The sequence below is a fragment of the Semicossyphus pulcher genome, unplaced genomic scaffold (assembly GCF_022749685.1).
Source record: "Semicossyphus pulcher isolate SPU_LCO1_2020_fin unplaced genomic scaffold, fSemPul1.0.p SCAF_6, whole genome shotgun sequence".
Taxonomy (NCBI): Eukaryota; Metazoa; Chordata; class Actinopteri; order Labriformes; family Labridae; genus Semicossyphus; species Semicossyphus pulcher.
The window spans coordinates 28,500,461-28,520,389 of NW_027211737.1; positions in this window are offsets into that span (position 1 = coordinate 28,500,461).

Consider the following 19,929-nt stretch of genomic DNA (forward strand, 5'->3'; position numbering starts at 1 on the left):
GACAACTTCTACTTTTACTCCTCTGCATTTCCTGAGTAAAATGTGTACTTTAGCTCCGATACAGTTCCCCGAATAATCTTTGTTACTCGTTACTTCATCAATCGGGAGACTCATTGGTCTAATGAGCGTGGATTTTTAACTGAAAATACGGCTTTAAATGAACAGAAACTGAGAGGTTAAACACTGATGGCAGCAGTAACACAACATCGTGGACGCCAGCTGGTGTAAAAAACCTCAAAGAAGAAGAAGAAGACGACAGGGGCCCAATCTCAATCTCCACACAGACTCACGGACTTTGAGGCGCGTTCCCGGTAAGTGTCCCAATCCACGGGCTGCGGCCTTCGAAGGAGGCGGTCCACGGAGGATGCTCCATTCATAGCCTGCATAGACCGTTAAAGCCGAACTGAAATAAGACGGTCTGGTCTACCCTTGCGTCACCAATAGCAACAGCTAGCTTGCAGGCTAACTAGCTAGCATAACTAACTTTGCATAACTTAACCTCTTATTTTAAAGATAATTTGTTTCAAGGGCCCTTTCGTTTTCTTAAACACGTGTAACACTTGCTATTCGATTGAGATGAAAACAAAAACTTTTGCATTTTAAATTCCTCGCCCGTTTAAAAGTCCGCCATTTCGTATGATGGGCCGTGAAGGATGCACCCGATGGATCCTTCGTGGCCGGGGAAATGGAGGACACATTTGTCGGCCGCATCTGAAATTACCTTCGAATTGGGACAGCCTTCGACCCGCTTCTGTGACGCAACTGGCCTTCAAAGGCTAGTGTGTCCCGTTCCTCATTTTTATGCAGTTCTCAAACCCTCACACACTACGCGCCTGACGCCATTAAAGTCTGTGAGCTTTCACTGATTCGGCTTTAAGGTGGAGATTGGGATTGGGCCGAATGTTAACTACCCTGTGCAGCGTCACTTCGCCTGCACTTTGCCGATCTCCCTCTCTCTTTACCCCTGCTCCTTCCCCGCCCCCCTGCCCCTCCGACACAAGGCACAGCAGGAGGACAGGAGAAACGTTGCAGCGATCTTATCATTGCGGAAATAAACAGTCTCTCCTGGTTGTTCCAAACAGCAGTAAGAGTAAGAAGACCCTGAAGTAACAGACGGGACAGAGGGACCAGCAGCAGCAGATGATGAGAGGTAAACAGCAGACACTACACCTCATCAATGTATCTGAAAATGTGTGATTTTATGAAAACCCTTTGTCTCCAACTCTAATCATGAAATGTTTAATAATAGCAGCTGTGCATCAAATGTGAGGTACACGGAATTATTTTACATGGTTAAGACGTAAAAATGTGATCTTAAGTTGTGAAGACTTTGTTTATCTTCAAGAGAATCCATTTTTGAAAGTTTACAGGGAAGAAATAAGTTAAGAACTCTCAAAATTCAGAGCACTTTCTTTTTTAATAACATTATGTACTTGTACTTTTACTTTCAATTCTAAAGTACAATTAACATGAGATTTTTTTTTCCCCCTTCAATTTTTTTCTATCTTCTGTCCCTGACTGGGAAACAAGTAAACACAAAGCAAGGAGACAATTTTCAGCAAATAGAAGCAGTCGACCTGTTTGTTAAGGAAGACTTATATGTGTGCAGTGCAACCTGAGAAAAAGTTAACGTCCTCCAATTCACAAAAAGGATTAACTGGGCATACAATCAGCCGGCGTGAAAGCATGAAATAAACAGCCAGGAACTGAGTTGTATGGAACTGGGAATGATTTTCCGCGTTTGTCCATGATGTCCCCTCATAAAAAAGCTGATTGAGCTCAAGCATGCCGCAGGAAGGCTTTACTTCCAAATGCTGTTGGCCTCTCATGTGATGGAGGCATCTGTTTGTTTAGATGCAACAACCAGAGGCCAGAGCCAGTTGTAAACATCTATGTATGGCAGTTCTCCATGTGGATCAGCGCTGTCTATTGAGATTGACAGATGGAGTCATATACAGGATCAATACTAAAGCACTGACCAAATACAAATGAAGAGCATGTTTTGATTGAAATATTTAAACAGAAAATAAACAGCATTCACGCTGCAGGGATCTGATGTTCACCTCTTTAATGTAGCACATTAGAATCAGAATCAGCTTTATTGCCAAGTAGGTTCACACATACAAGGAATTTGTTTTGGTGGTTTTGGTGCAAAACAATTAACACAGAACTAGAATAAAATAAGTAAAAGACTTCAATAGAATAAGATAAAAAATAAGCAATAAGAATAAAAATGGTCGGGGCCTTGTTGACGAGGCTGGCAGCAGAGGGGAAGAAACTGTTCCTGTGTCGGGAGGTTTTGGTCCTGATGGAGCGCAGCCTCCTGCCAGAGGGGAGGGTCTCAAAGAGACTGTGTCCGGAGGTGAGAGGGGTCAGCCTTGATCTTACTTGCACGTCTCAGGATCCTGGAGGTGTACAGGTCCTCAAGAGATGGCAGATTGCAGCCGATCACCCTCTCTGCAGAGCGGATGTTACGCTGCAGCCTGTATTTGTCCCTGGCAGTGGCAGCGGCATACCAGACTGTGATGGAGCAGGTGAGTATGGACTCAATGATGGCGGTGTAGACTTGCACCATCACTGTCTTTGGCAGGTTGAACTTCTTCAGCTGCCGCAGGAAGTACATCCTCTGCTGTCCCTTTATGATGAGGGAGCCGATGTTCAGCTCCCACTTGAGGTCCTGGCTGATGATGGTCCCCAGGAAGCAGAGAGACTCCACAGTGGAAACAGTTTTATTTTTTCCAAAGTATTTCAAATGTTTTGTTATTTACCATCAATCAATCAAATCAATCAAGTTTGATTTGTATAGCTCCAAATCATAAGAGCAGGGGTCCGTTTCACAAAGAAGGTTCAACAAACTCTGAGTCTAACCCTGAACTCTGAGTCGATCTACTCTGAGATAGGAAACTCTGAGTTTTCAGTTCTAGAACAGCTGATCAGAGTTAGTTCAATCAACTCTGAGTAGGTTCACCCGGAGTTAAGTGCGTGCACGCTGACAGCATTAATTAATTAATGGAGCCCCGACACCACGATTCACCATGGCAACGGTACACAAAAAGAGGTCCTCCTACGTCACACCAGTGGAGCTCGAAATCCTCATGCGGACGTTCAGCGAATACGAGCATGTTTTAGAAAAATAAAGTAACACGGCTGCAGCTGCAAAAGAGAGAGAAGCGGCGTGGGAAGAAACTGCTGCTCGAGTTAATTTGCAAGTTTGAACTGGTCTATTTATTTAATACTTCATCACGACCGGAAGCTAAAATTTATATTATATATATATTTATATATCATATTTTAAATATTAAACAGATTAAATATCATTCAGTGGCTGTTTTAATGTGCATTAGCTTTATCCCTAACATGATGCTGACTTCACATACATTATAATTCATGTTGATTAAACTGAATGTGTTAGTTAAAAAAAAAAAATCCAATAACTTACGGCGTCTTATTTGAGTGCTCTCGGCAGTGGTGTTGGAAAATCTAAAACTGATGACTTTGACACAGATTTGTCTTTCGATTTTTTTTTTATCATAAATATAAAAGACTTTTGCAAAGCGGTCAGAGCAGCACAGAGACGCAACGTTTCTTCTTTTCATTCGGTAACCGCTCAAACACACGCGTGAGACGGGCTGAATGAATGAGGAAGTCGAAGTCGGTTTTATATTCTAGAGGGAGGACACAGAGCGAAACTCTGAGTCCGTTACTACGGTAATTGACCGAGAGCTTAAGTTACCTCTCTCTGTGAAACAGGCTAGAGTTACCCCTCTTTCTCTGGTTTGAGTTACCTCCCTTTGTGAAACGGACAACTCAGAGTTTCCCTCATTTCAGGGTTAACAGACTTTTCAATAAACCTGCTTTGTGAAACGGACCCCTGGTCTAGACCGTACTCTTCTTTGTGTTATTCAGAGAGATCCAACATGAACAACATTTACAGGGTCTTTCTTGATGTGTCTCATCAACCATCAATGTGAATTTTGCATTTGAGTGTAGCTCCTCCGTTTCTTTGTGCATTGCATTGTGGGGTAAAAGTGTACATATAAAAAGCAGAAAAATATTTGTTTCTTAGTATTCACTCATTATTTTCTCATCTTGTTTTTTGTTTGTTTTTTGCACATTTGCCACTTCTCCATTGTGAACTCAAATCATTGGCTTCACATGTCACTGGGAAACCTGAGAAACAATGTGAAGAGGAAGATTTTACTCCTTATTTACGTCTCCTTATCCGTTTTTAGATATTTGTTTATTGAAACTGGTCCTGGATATCAGATCCATTACACACAGTTTCAGCCTCTACAAACAACATTAATCAGACACACATATTTGTCAGATTGCCAAAGCGGGAACAGATCATCATAACGGAGCCTGAGGGAAAGTTTGATTAAGGATGAAAACGCTCTGCACATGTGCTGCTGAGGATTATATTGGCTTTGACATTGACTGATGAACACGTGCAGAGAGCCGCCATCTCAAAGGGAATCAGGGTGGATTTTCTGTTTATTGAAGATCAATTCTTGTTTCGAATCTTATGTGCAAGGAAGACGGAGACATTGTTGATCCCAGTTGTTCCCATGGGAACCAAAAGAGCGAGGAATTGCCATAATAAAGATGAAAGGGGTGAGAACATGTAATAAGATCCTAGATACATCGAGTTGTATGACTACACTCACGTCTTTGATCCCAAAGGAATTTGGCAGCTTGAACATGTAATGATTTCATTGCATCAAACCCATACAAACATTGTTCTGCAGTTAAACGTTCGTTTCATGTTTTAGAAGCCATATGGCTAAATGTATTCCTGTATCTAACTCCACTATCTCTCAGGAGTCTGTTGATACTCACCATCCCCCCAGTGAGAATGGAAATCCACCCGTGACCAACCTTTCATCGGCCACACCGGCCCACACTCCCTCAGAGACAAATAGACTTTCTTTCCACCTTTATTATCAGCTTCAACCGCTGACAATAAGAGGTCTTCTCCAACACCCCTAACAAAAGGTGGGAATATAAAGTGGCTGATAATCGGACAGGAGGAGGACATGGTGAATGCTTTGAAAGCACAGAAATATCTGATCTTTCAGGGTGCAGATAAAAGACGAGCCGCCGTCATACTACATAAAGAGATACATGTGAGCAGGAGTAGAGACTTTTTTTTCTTTAACATTGTTTTTATTGAGCATTTCACATATAAGGGAACTTAGCAAACATAAATTACAGTTTAGATAGACGCTGACAGGGGACCATGTCAGTAAATACAACCCATTAAGAAGCAACAATGAGCTCACGTGTATATCTAGGTCACAACATGTATACACAGCGTACACACACACACACACACACACACTTTGAGAACGCTGTGGTCTTTCTAAAGATCCACCCAGCTGTGATCGTATGAAATGTTGCAGTTGTAGATATCTATAAAAATGTGTGGCCGGTATTTGGTCTTTCAGTCCAAGAAGGGATTTCCTCTCCTCCGAACCGGTAAAAAATTGGTCTCAGCTAGGCAGCCCAAAAATATAATTGTCTATCAGGGAGTCCAAATCCTCCCTGGAACAGGTACATTAGTCCGGGGTGTGCTGTTTGTTCATTTTAATGGCATTTGTTCTGTCTGTGAGGCTTAAAGGAAGGGGTGTCCATAAGTCCTTTTCAATCTTTAGCAACAAGCGCATAAAATTAAGCTTGTACAAGTTATTAAGGTTACTGTCTGTCGTGACCCCGACATATTTAATCTTGTGTTTTGAGTGAAACCGAGGATAGGTTGTCAGTGCGGAAGGTTGTTGACGTCAACAGGTCTATTATTAGCATTAGCAGCTTAATTATGATACTATGGAGAAGACTGATATTAATAATTGTTGAAGTCTGAGTAGAGCAGGTCCACAGCAGCAGGTGGTCTGCAGCAACGATCCAGAGGAACCTATGAGACAAGGGAGCTTAAGAACTCCCTTTTCGTCACCGCTTCTCACTGACGTCAGAACGCCCTTTCCCTCGGCACCATGTCTGGCTCCGCACAACGGTCCTGTACGCCCACGCATGCAGTGCACGGTATCACAACAGCTGTTTGGGTCAGCGGTTTGTTCAAGAGACAACAAATAAAAGCAAAAACTATTTCATGGAAGGGACGAAGTTCTGTTCACAGTTGGGTCTAGAGGATGTTATATTCTTACGCATGTCGTGAAGTGTATTAGGCTGTATGTCAACTGTTTGGGTGAGGACGTGCCACAGCACACACAGACGGAAATCTAACTTTTCTGAAGATATCCCCGGTGGTGCTTGTGTTTTTTTCTGGACTGTTCAAACAAAGAGTGTCCTGGTTACCTTATAGATTACACCGAGTTCTGTTGCGTGATTGTGGTGTTAGATAGCGGTATATATAAACACAAACACTGAGACAGCTCCACGTCTGCACCGATCATTTTTCTGAGGAGGATTATGCAAAACCAACGCCGAATAATCCCGCCAGACTCAGCACCACCCTTCCACTACAGATTCTATGGATATAATTTAAACCATCCACTCGATACAGCACGTCGAAGAAACTGAGCTACCCTAATCCAATGACTGGGAAAAATGTCCCGATGGATTTGTGGATATTGAATCTTCACTTCATATCATCCACAAAATCCTTGTAACAGGTGTTCGTGTCTCTGCTGTTTATCATATGAATGATTCTTTTTTTAAGATGGAGACTCTCTTTGTTTACGGTGAATAAAGTGAAGTGCAAAATAAAAGTCTGGAACACTTTTACAAAAGCTTGAGGCAAATTTACATTTTGGAAAACATTTTTACATTTTATGAAACTAATTTACATCTTTAGAAAACAAATTTGTGTAAAACAAATGAACAAATTCAGATTTATCACGGAAAAGGATTGTACCAAAAACCGTAAGTGAACCAAAAGTGATTCATGGCGTATGGACGATGTTTTGCCCGTTTTGTGGAGCACATTTGAGCCAAATCATGCGTGTGGACGGTCTGTGGAACTTTTGAGTGACTGGGACGAGATGGAAGGACCAGACATCCTGCATTATTGTGTGAAGTATTTCAATGGGGGTGGGGGGTCCAACTAGAGGAAGAGACGGCGCTGATCAGAGACAGATGATCCAGAGTGTGATCTACACGCAGTTCAGGGCCACCGTACTTTATGTAAGTGTCTTTGAGTTCCTTTTAAAGCGCCACATAAATAAAATGTATTATTATTATTAAAAACCCCACATGGAAAGCCCCAACCGGGTATTAAACATTCATGGAACAACTTCAGCTTCCAGTGAATAATGGACGCAGCATATCAGTGCCCTGTTTAAAGGAGATGAAGTAGAGACACTTCAAGCTGTTTGGTATTAAAAATCTGCTGAATGAGGACAATGGTGGAGAAACAACTATGTGGACTGGAGAGCCTCGCTGCTTTCACCATTGTATGCCGTGTGAAAGGAACCCTTCCCAGATGAGTATCTTCTGTTTGGTCTCTTTCCTCTCGCGTCCTGCATCTCCTCTGTCTGTCTTTCTAATGTCCAACAGCTGCTGAACCTTTTATATGGAAGGTCATGGACTGCCAGAGGTCTCTGCGCCTCCTGTAACCTCACAAATACTGTGTGAAGAGGCATAAGAGGTTGTGAGCACTGAAGGAACATACGTTATACTTCCTATATGTTCTTACTCGAGTTTGTTCGTACTATGCGAACAAAGTTAGAACTTCCTCAGACAATGCGTACGCACAAAAGATGAAGGACTGGCTGTCTCCGAAAATGTAAACACACACCCTCGTAACTTAATGCACAGCATATTAAAATGAATGCATGTTAAAGTTTTGACCTACTTTGAATCGTCCACCACTCATTAATCACCACACCACATATTAATTTGTGCAATTTCATGGCACTGCTGCTGGGAATAGATAGACAGATAGATAGATCCTTTAAAAGCCAGCTGCATCTGCATGTGGCATGTTGCTATGTATATGTCTTGTTTTTAGACCGCGGTCGCGTTGTGCACAGGCTCATTTAAATTCTCTCCTTCAGGGTTCGTACGGTCATGAAAAACCTGGAAAAGTCATGAAATTTTAAAATGCAATTTCCAGGCCCTGGAAAAGTTATGGAAAATAATATTTTTTCAGAAGTTTTGGAAAAGTCATGGAACTATATCTAAAGTTTAATCAATTAATCCAAACAAGTCGTAATAAAATGTAAATTGCCACGGACCGTCATGATATTTTGTTGGTGTGAAAAGTTTATTCAGTCTGGCTCAGTCTGTGTTCCTGGGCATGCGTCGTGCAAGCGCGTAGCAACTGCAGGCACACCCACTAGCCTGGAGTTGCTTAGTGCTAGCAAACGTACAATGCCGACAAAAGGCCAGGGAAGTGCAGCTTCAACAATACATGGCTTTTTAAGGACAAATACTAATTATGGCTGGCCAAAGACACTGACCCAAGACGTGCTAAATGCAAACTGTGCTGTAAAACATTTGACATTTCGAATATGGGCGAGGCAGCGCTCGTTAGCCACTTGAAGGGGAAAAAGCATGAGACTGTAGCCGCAGTTGCTAGCAGCGCAATACCCATAGGTGAGTTTATGAACGCTGAACAATACTACAGTTTCCACAGCAACAAAGCAGACAACTTTGGACGTTTCTGCAAAAAATGAAGTCCTCAAAGCGGAGATACTGTGGGCACTAAAAATCATGAATTCACACTACTCATTCCGAGTCATCCGAGGACACGAGCCGTCTTTTCGCCGCTTTGTTCCCGGACAGCCAGTTTGCAGCGAAATTTACCTGTGGTGAGAACAAGTGTGCCTATGTCTGTACTTTTGGGCTTGCTCCTCACTTTAATTACAAAGCAGCAGAAATGATAAGGTCTTTTTTAAAGCGTGATGTTTTGACCATTTACGGGTAGAGATAAGAAGAAAGGTGAAGAGCTTCTAGTTCTGAACATTTGTGTGGATAGTTGCCGACGCAGGACAGAGTGCACTACTTGATGAGCAATAATGAGGTGCTGATGAGGGAGACGGAGCAGGTGCTGGTGGAGGACAGGGAGAAGCAGGAATACTTTCAAGCAGCGGCCGGATCAGCACATCTTCAGTAATGATTTACTTTACTTATTTTTGCTGCTGCATCACAGCTTGGTTTATATCTCTATTGCATGCATCATGGACACTGCAGTCTGTTAATATTTGCGGGCACAATATCGATTGCACTGGGAGTTAAGCCCGAGCTCTATAATACATGTATCTCTGAGTATTGTATGTGAGTGTGTGTGTGTCTGTGTGTGTACATTATGTGTTTGCCTGTATCAGAGAGGAGTGCACTAGAGAGAGCGCAGGAGAGATTGGTTACAGGGCTCCAGCGAGAATCCACCAAAGCTCCCAGAGGCGAGGCAGGTGTGGGAGGAGGTAGGAGTGAGCAAGTCCTCATCTTGCGGCAATATAATGATTTCTGGAGACAACAGCTTGCAGGTCAAAATCTCTGTCCCATTAGATCTCCATATGAGCACATGGTAGGAGAGTGTTCAAGCACTTCTTAGTATCTGTAGTATCAAAGTAGTATCAGTGTCAAAATCCATCTGCTGCCTTAAGATATTGACTACACCTGTTTTTAAGACCAGCACACCTATTGGCACAAAAGATGGAGGCAAGTACTCACACAAGGCGGGTGCAGGGCAATAAAATTGACTTTCCAGCCGCCCCTCATCCTGCACTGTCTCGTTACCTCGAGCAGGAGCCAGCAGTCATGGAGGGTCGTTACTGTTAATGGTGGCACCAGTGAGGGACTCCAACAAGGTTTGCTGTACACGCCAGCCTTTTCTTATTGTCCGGCCGCTCTCTTCATGGAGCCAACACGAGAGGTGTTTGTAAGTATCAACGTGTTTCTGCCTACAGCACTTCTCTCAACACTTCACCTCTTAGTCGTGATGTGATTACTCTTCTATGCACAAGCTCTTTTGTTTAGAGCTATTTTTGTTTAATGCAAATATTTAATTTGCACCTCAGCTTGGCCCCTCTCCACTTCTTCTTACATCTATTCATCCGTCAGAAACTAGAAATGGATTTTACTATTACTAGGCCTGAGCCTTTACTAAACTGAACAGCTGTGAAAGGCGCCTGGTTCTCCCATCACAACAGGGCCCTAAGTCTCTAACTAGACTCTGCTCCTCACGCCGGGGACACACCGGACGCTGAAGCGCCGCGAATAGCTGCGAAGCGCTGAGAAGCGGAGCCAGTTTCCTTATGGCGCCCATGTCAACCAATTGTGTCGTTCACACCATACGTGCCACGGCGCGCACCTCCACGGCTGGCTCGCGCCCTGCAGCAATAGTTTTGGCTTCTGGTCTATTTTTTGCACGAGCCGCGAGCGATCACGTCAATCCTGGCAGGAAGTCACACATGAAACAACGAGAGAATCCGGTCAATTTTCAAAATTAAAACAATTTTCAAAATAAAACACCGCAATTGACAAATGCGATGTTATATATGTGTGCTTTTATATATTTGTCAGTATCTAATCAGAGCGCAAGAGAGATGAAGATACACACAGACACACGCACACACACAAGAAAGAGAGAGACACAAAGTGGGCTGGCTATAGGGGGTGCGGGCGGGGTGTCAAAACACACACGCAAACAGAGAGAGAGAGCATGATGAAAAAACAGCTCCAAATGTGAGTAAACGACAGCTGAGGAGCAGAGGCGCTTGTCGACCGGCGCGGAGAAATGCACATCTGGTGTGAACAGAAGTGCTCCGGCTCGCGCGCGATTTTCGCTGCGCGGCGCTTCGCCGCGCTTCCTCGTCCGGTGTGTCCCCGGCGTAAGAAGAAGCTAAAGACCCAGCTCTTTATGAACACCTCTGACCTTAATGATATTCATGCTATTGATGATGAGGACATCGAGGATGATTTTCATGATGATGATGATGACTATTCTGATCTTGTTGATGTTGCTGATGAAGATTATTATTATTTAAAACAACAACAAAAAAAGCCCTATACACTGCCTGTCTGCACCAGTGTGTGTTGGCTCTTACTGACCTTGTTCCCTCCTGTGTCAATAGTTGCTTGTGTTGTATTGACTCTCAGATGTACTGTACGTGCTTTGGACAAAAGCGTTGAAGCATGATAATACCTCCCTTTGTTATAGGAATAGCTGTAACATAACCTTCGAATTAAGCAACAAGTCACAAGTCATAGTTGCTCTGGTACCTAAACAAATAGCTCTACGCCTCTTAACCCTCCTGTCGTGTTCGTTTCCCCCCCTTACTTTGGTGTTCCCGGTCACATTTGATCGGTCTGTTTTAACTGCTCTTACATGAACACAAAAAACATGAATCATGACCAAATTTTCTTTAACACCCTTTTAAGCTGTGAAAATGTCTCACGCTGGTGGTTAACATGAATAACTGCAGTGAATAGACACTGAGAATGTACTCCATCGATGTCTTCCATTTTTGAGACATCCTCCTCTATCTCTGGTTCGACTTCAATCTTCATCTGGTTCAAAAATTGTTGAGTCGGAAATGTGTTGTGCTCGTGGGGGAATGTGTGGATGTGTGGGTGTGAATGGAAATGTTTTCCATCTGATGGACGGACATAATCTTGTGCAAGGGTCTCCATCCTTTCTTCATCTGAGAGCTTCTTTGTCGTCAGGTTTTTTGTACAGAATCTGTGAACCTGCCTGTTGGAGACCCCTGATCGAGTGTTACCCAATTGTTTCCTTTGGCGGCCATTTTTGACCGGGAACACCACAAAGTTGATTACATTACTCAAAATTCAATGAAAGTGGTGATCAGCAATTTTATATGTTCAAATGCCTTGTGTGGAGGATATCGTCGGACCTTGAGCCAATCAAATGCCAAATGGAAAGTTGGAAATCGGTCAGATTTGAACCGAACACGAGAGGAGGGATAGACTATTGTTGCCACTTACTGATGCTTTATACACTCATTCTTATGACGACCAATGAGGGTTAAGTGCCTTCGCCTTGGCAGCATGTATTTTATGTCTATTCTCAAAGAGAGGAAGGAAAATGTAAAAGCTCTTAGAAAAATACTGGAAATGATTTACATTTATAAAGCTTATTCAAATCTTAATGGAACTGATTAAATCAATTACAGAACATTCTCCATACGCTCGACCTCTTGTGCGCCGCTGTCAGGCGAAGGTTCTACTGAGAATCACCTGCTTTAACAGGAGGGAGAGATATTCTCAGGTTATATACTGTATATCCACTTTATTTCCATATGGTGTAGCGGTTAGGATTCCTGGTTTTCACCCAGGCAGCCTGGGTTCAACTCCTGGTATGAGAACTAGAGGTCTTCACAGGTCCAAAATTTCGTGCCCGAACCCAAAGAGACACGGAAATATGCCTGTCTTTTATTTGAAAGCTGGGACCCGTACCTGCGTAGAACCGAGAAAAGTCTGACCCGACCCAGGCCGGGCAAATCAGACCCGATCAGCACCGACTTCTCAGCTGATTGCTGTTAACAAGTTAACGTTAGTTAGCTGTCAAAACAGAACTTTTTGTCCTTCCTAATGTGACGTAGTTTTCTCCCCTGCGCCTGGCCGTGCATATAATTCATCCTCCTCCAAGAAAGTTCATAAAACACATCCAGGTTTCCTGTTATGCATGTCATGTGGATAAAAACAGCAATGCTAATCCACTAGTTATTTCAGCTTAAAAGTCCACTTGCCACACAGACGGATGACAAATGTAGAAGCTGCTGGTTTTACCTCTTGTATTCTTATATATGATTGACATGTTGTTGAAGAGACTTGTCCATCACAGGAAGCCCAGGAAGCCATGCAATAAAACATGCCCCTGCTTCACTGTGATGTGACTCTAAATGGGACCATAACACACAAAACATCATCATGCTGTGTTGAAAAAGACTTCAAACTAGAAATCTTTCGCAACCAGTGACTGCCATTACAAAGAATGTAGGTTTTAGGTAATTCCTCATTAGCTTTACTGTGGAAACAAGAGGTGACGTCCACATATCTTTCTCAAGACTTATTTTGGAGGTTGGACTATGCTAATGCAAGAATTTGTTTTGTGCTCTTTTGTGGTGATTAACTACACAGCCGGGGCGTGGTGGGTGTCTGGTGGAGGGTTGAAGGGGATGTCATTGACAGGTTTAAACCTGGAGATGTGGAAGGTAAGGTCAGTTGTGACAGATGGGTTAATGACCCTAGAGATGGGAAAAGGGCACTCAAAACAGGGAGCCAAGTTCTTAGACACTGAGGGGAAGGTTCAAGATAGCCAAACACACTGCCCTATCATAACTGGTTGCAGGGATGTGATGTTGGTTGGCTGGTGTTTGGTAACTATTAGAAAATGTAAAAATCTGCAGTAGTCAAGGACATGGGTAGGTGTGAAGCATTGAGTCACGTGTTGAGCCTTTACAGTAATGCAGCATGTAAACTGTGTCCCAATCCTGGGGCTGCTTCCTTCGAGGGGAGTATTTGAAGGCCGATTGTGTCTCGTCGAAGGCTGTCCCATTTCGAAGGCTCCTTCAGATGTGGCGGACAAATGCGTCCTCCTTTTCCAGGGCCATCCTTCACGGCCCAACGTATCCCGAGTTGCATTGCGCACCAATTCAAAGGAGACAGCGGACTCTTTCCGCTCTCTCAAAGTTTTTTGTTTCACCTCAATCGAATATCTAGCAAAACAAATGTTTAAAAACAACAAAGGGCCTTCGAAATAAATTATCTTTAAAACAATAGGTTAAGTTACGTTATGCTAGCTAGTTATGCCGCTACCTGTTGCTAGGTGACAGGAGAGCATTGGGCCACGCAAGTTTTAACAGCGGGAACAGCTTTAGCGGTCTACCCAGGCTTTGAATGGCGCATCCTGCGTAGACCGCCTCCTTTGAAGGCTGCAGCCCCTGGATTGAGACACAGCAGCAGTGTGTTCAAGAGTCAGGGTCACTTGGCGTACCAAGCCTCCTGAGAGTTCTCAGGAAACCACTACACAACAAAACAAACTATTTATGCTTAATAAAGCAAATAAAATATCATTTTCCTTTCAAAACCAAAAGCTGGTGAGAGTGAGACCAACGTGACCTCAGAAACACCCCCCCAGCACATGGCTTTAGGTGATGATGCTCCAGGCTCATGGTAACATGAAAACTTGTTGAATGAATTGCGTCCGCTGATAGCAACATAAATTGTGCATCATTTGCACCCGCTATCTGCTTCGTATCCAGGTCTGATTCACAAAGCAAATTGCACTAATGATATTCAAGTGCAAACAAACACGCACAAAGTTTTGCAGATCCGTGCATAAACACGCTCTACCTGCAACACCTCAGCTATACACTCTCACACAAGTTATATTTGAGGAGCGAGGTTGCGACATGTTGTGGCCGGAGGCTCACTCATGCTGTGATGCTGATATGTGGTTTTGGGCACTGGGAACCTGACATAGTGCATATAAAAAACTGCCACTTTCAATTTTGATGGTATACCAGCTGTTATGACCATGGGTCATATGGTTTTGCTCTGTATTTTTCAGTCACATAAATGTAGATAATCCTCCCTCCCAGTGGGAGGTGCTGTTCCTTTTTTTGTGTGTGTCTCCCTTTTGTTTACCAGGTGGTGGTTGGAGCGCTGATTGGACAGGAGCTGATCAGGACAGCTTTAAAAGGATGGCTGCTGAAGAGTTCTCCCTCTCTTTGGCCCTTTATCCTGACTTCCAGCCAGACCACATGTATTGTGCTTGTAAATTGATGGTGGAGTGTTAATTCTTTGTCTGATTGTTCAGACCCAGATACCTTTTGTTATAGTGCAGTCCTGGTAGGTAGGGGCGAGTAGCCTTTTTCTTCGGGAACCCTTTTTCTCCTGTTTTGTGTTAGGGAGGCAGGTAAGATCCCTGTATTTTCTTTTATACTTATTGGTGTTGAGGTAAGTTAGTTGGAAAAAGAGATATTTTGTTGTTGTTTTGGCCGTGCTCACCCTGAAAAGAACTACCTGTTTGTGTTAACAATAAATTGGTGTTGGACTGCATATTCTGGTCTTAGTTGTTTCTGGGAGTTGGGAAAAGGGGAGAGCAATTTTATGTTGTGTTCAGGTTACCCCTAGACAGGGGCGTAATACAAGCACTGAGGGCTTCAATGCAATTTGTAAGATGTGTTAACAGATGCAAGTCTATGTTCATCAGTACGATAGCTTATTTTGTAGAAACTGGCCTAAACTGTTGAGCCCAGTATCCCAAGGACTTATGGCCATATTGAACTATTTCACCTTTATGATTGACTTCAGAGACCAGCATTCCTGTCAGTTCAGGAAGCTTTAGAAAGCAAAAGCATACAGCTTTCAATGACCTCTACTCATACAACAGTGACCGGACTAGAAAACACTACATATGACACGTGAACATGTCGTATGAAAGATTATTTTAGAAGCAGTTTATGCTATTTAATTTACCATGTTAAACATTAAGGGTGCTTTCACACCAGACAGCTTTGGTTCCAGACTTTAGGGGCCCTACTCAGACGGTGGAAGGCACACAGTCTGAATGCTTTAGGGCAGGGGTTCCCAACCTTTCTGACTACACGGATCAGACAGTAGCAATACGTTTTTTTTTAAATACGGCACGAGCCGACGAGGGGGACGGCGCAATCCATAGTGTGATCCTAGCAGTTTCTCTGAATTTATAATGTGATCCAGCAGTGAGCAGTTTATAATCATTCAGCGCAGGGACTGATCTGTGTGTTTCTCAGGGTCTGCCCCTGACTAAATAGCCTTGTGATCGGTCCCGTATTTCCATGAAAACCCTTAATAAAGCATAAAATACATCTTCACACGCTGTGACTTAGATGAGCCGGAGGTGTTCCATGCGGAGTCTATCAGAGTTATCACGCCGCGCGGGGAGGAGACAGCCGTTAGGAGAGGAGGAGATATGACGCAGGCCTGTGTGTGTTTTGATGCTCATACCTGAATCAATGTAAAGTTGCGATCCGTCCATATTTCTGTGCAGTGTTAAAGTATAAACTTCGTCTCCACAGGCTGTCATATGCCCACATGCTGTGTAGTTCATATATTTCACTGATAAACACAGAGCTTTAGAGGGGCATCAGGCTTCTTGGTCAAAGTTTAATGGGATGCGAAGCCAGGGTTGCCAGGTCTGCGCTTTTTCCAGCTGAATTGGGCGACTTTTGAAGTGTCTGTAGAGGCGCGAGGCCCTGTGTGGTTGCACACTTCACACAGCCCATTCGACGGTTCTGACTCCGCGAATGTTTGGAATGTCACAGACACTTATTGGGTTTTGCAGCCCCGTGCTGAACAACCTACGGCCCGGTACCGGTCCACGGACCGGGGGTTGGGAACCCCTGCTTTAGGGCGTGTCTGACGCACTTTTGCATGTACACGGCACACAATCTGTGCGCAAACCGAGGCACGGGGTGCAAAGAGGTTAGCTTAAGTCCCTGGATTATTCATAGGCGTGTTTTCGGTTTAACATGAATCAAACCAATCAGAGTGCCGGCTGTCATTCCCTTAAAAAGCCTGGTGCACCTGCAGGAAGGTGTGTTGCTATTTACACAGCGGATTTCAGTCATTCTTCTTATATAAACCGGACCCCAACCGGCAAATTCAACTTATTTCTTTCCACTGTGTCCTTGAACTCGAGAAAAAACGATACATGTCAAAGCACAGAGTGATATTAAAGCCACTGAAGCCATCCCACTGCCCAGCAGAAAGGAAAATGAAAAGAGGCGTTCTGTGCACATTTACGCATGAGGCCCGGCATGAATGATTTAAATCTCCAGACGGACAGGATCTCATGTTTATTAAAGTTCTGTGTGCTGACCATCAAAGAAAGGTCGGCTTTAAATGTTAATTTACTTATTGTTGTTGCTGGATCACGTGGCTGTGTTGTCTCCTGCATGCGTAATGGACACTGGACAGTGTTTTATTATCATGTGTGTGAGTGTGTCTCTGTATTCTGAGTGTATTAGAGAGAGCGTGCATTAGAATGAGCGTGCCTTATGGAGCGCATTGTGTCGCTCTCAGTAGTTTTTGGCCCGTGTGTGGCTCGAGCAGGAATCTCCCTGAGGTGAAGCAGGTGTGTGTGGAGGCAGCAGTGAGCTTGTCCACGTCTTCCTGCACTTCTCAGCAGATCGGTAACAAACCGAAAGCAGTATCATGATGGGGCGGCTGTGGCTCAGTGGTAGAGTCGTCTTTCAATTGGAGGGTCGGAGGTTCGATCCCCAGCTACAGGCTTCAGGCTACAGGTCAAAGTGTCCTTGAGCAAAGACACTGAACCCCAAAATTGCTCCCGATGGTATAGCCAACGGGTATGAATGTGATAACTGATTGACAGTTGGGCTACTTCACGTAGCAGCCTCTGCCATCAGTGTATGAATGAGTGAGTGTGTGAATGGGTGAATGTGACATGTAGTGTAAAAGCAGCTTTGAGTGGTCACAAAGACTAGAAAAGTGCTACATAAGTACAGTCCATTTACCATTTAAGGAGACATGTCTGTCCCATTAATGTTTTCTCACTGTATCTGCAAACACACTGCCTTTTCCTTATGAGTAGAAGTGTGTAGACGTGTGTGAGTAGAAGCGCTGCTGTGCGTCCCCGTGTGAGTGACAAGCAGAGACTCGTGTTGTGAACTCTCTGATGTATGTCCATAATGCGTCCTCTAAATAGCAAACACAGATTGCCATAGACTTGAGACAAGGTTTTTGTAGGTCTAAGGTGCAGTTGCTTTCTGCGTCCTCTAGACAGCAACGCACGCCCATTCGCTTGCTATTTACACAACGTGGGCGCTGGGCGTGAAAATTATGACTGCGACGGGTCGACGATAGCAATGGCACTTTCTGCTGCGCACTTTGGGCCCTAGGACTTTACTCTGAAAGTCTGGTTCGTTTGGACAGGTGTGGACAGGCACTCAAACTCTGATGTGGACCAAACAACCGGACCGTGGTCCGCCAGAAAAGACGGGTCACGGTCCGTTTCCAAACGAACCACGGTCCGGCTTGATTCAGGTGAGAACATACCCAGACTAAAAGTGGGACCAAATACAGGAAGCAAATGAAAACATTGTGCATTGTGGGCACTACATTCTTATTGAGTATGTAATAATATCCAATAATTGGATATAATATTACTATATTTTGTCATATATTAGATTTATGTAGCATATAGCATTTCATATAGGATATAGAATAGTTGTGAAGAACGCATCCACAAGTGATAAACGTAACTGACAGAAATAAAGTCTTTCCTGACCTGATGATGGAAGTCCAATCTGTTCTAATATCCCTCTGTGTGTCGTGTAACAGCAGAATCTTGTCACATTTCACCACAAGCAGGCAGTCGAACTTAACACACTGTTTCATCATTAAAGCCGAGTTTCAGGTCATTATTTTCTGTTATAGTAGGATATGTCTAATGTTATAACAATTTATATTGTTACAACATAAATTATTCTTTTGTCCACAGAACCCGGGAAAACAAAAGTCCAACTGAAAATCCGACAAAAACAGGAGAAAACACGAGGAGCCGGGTGATCAAAAATCCAAAATAATTCACAGGCAAACGCATGAAGACATAACTAGGGTTTTCAAAGAGAATGATCCAGCACAGAGACTAAATAAACTTAGGAGGTGAGGCTAATCAGACACAGGTGGGACAAACGAGGGCAGGTGCAAACAGTACAGCTGTCCTCTCTGTCAACACCATCTACAACACCAGATGTCTGCGCAGGGCCACCTCCGACGGTTCACACCCCGGACGCAGCCTGTTCTCGCTGTTGCCCTCAGGAAAGAGGTACAGATCCATCCAGGCACGCACATCCAGATTCTTGAACACTTTTTACACAAGTGCAATACGGTTACTGAACAAACAGTAGTTCAGTGTCCTGAATACTGAAACTATTGTATTATGTTCAGTGTGCAATATATTTATCTCTACCGTTTGTGTGCTTATTTTTATTTCTACTGTATATCTTTCTTATTCTTATTTCTTTTTTTGCACCACAAGAGTTGTCTATTAATTTCGTTGTACACTGTGTGTGTGTATAATGACAATAAAAGCATTCAATTCAATTCAATAAAATATTTGGAGAAAAGCTTCCTCAGAGGAAAAATATGAAATACAAAAACTAAACAACAGAGAAATGACAGTTAATCTCTATACGCAACAATACAAAGTAAGCACTGTAAGAATGAAGAAGATTCATTAATTAGTTTTGCTCAGAATACGCTTTCGTCAATTAGATTTTGTCATGGTTTAGGGTTTAAACAAACGGTTGAGGACCCAGATGCAGACTGAAATAAGAATTTATTTAAACAAAAAGTCAGAAGGCGAAACAAAAGGCTTACTCATAGGAGGAATCCAAGGGGGGCAGGCAAACAAAATCCAATGTTAAAAAGGTCCAACAGAAGTAATCCAAATAAAACAGAAGGTGAAAAATCCAAGGAACACTGAGATCACAGAGAATAACAGGATGCATGGACAGACGACACTGGATGGACGACAGCGAACTAGCCCAGGGACAAGGGAAGACAAAGACTAAATACACTGGGGAGGTGAAACTAATCGGGCACAGGTGAGACAATCAAGTGAGCAGGTGAAAACAATAAGGGCAGGGCACATAATCAAACAGGCGGGAAAACACACAAAGGCAGGAAGTAAAACAAGACAAAACATACATGGGGCAAGAACTACAAAATAAAACAGGAAACACTAAAAACCAAACTCAGCAGAACTCAAGCAGAAAATCTCTAGACAATGAAACACAAATTAATTACATAACTAAACAAGACTAAATCAAGACAAGAACACAATATATTAAATACAAAATTAAACAATAAGAACTCATGACAGATTTCAATGATGTCCAATTATACATCGGTGCCTCAGCTGGTGTATCAGTTACCAGCTGACGGCTATAAAGGTGAAAGATCCTTCCAGGTTGATCGTCCATTTAAAGATCATTTAAA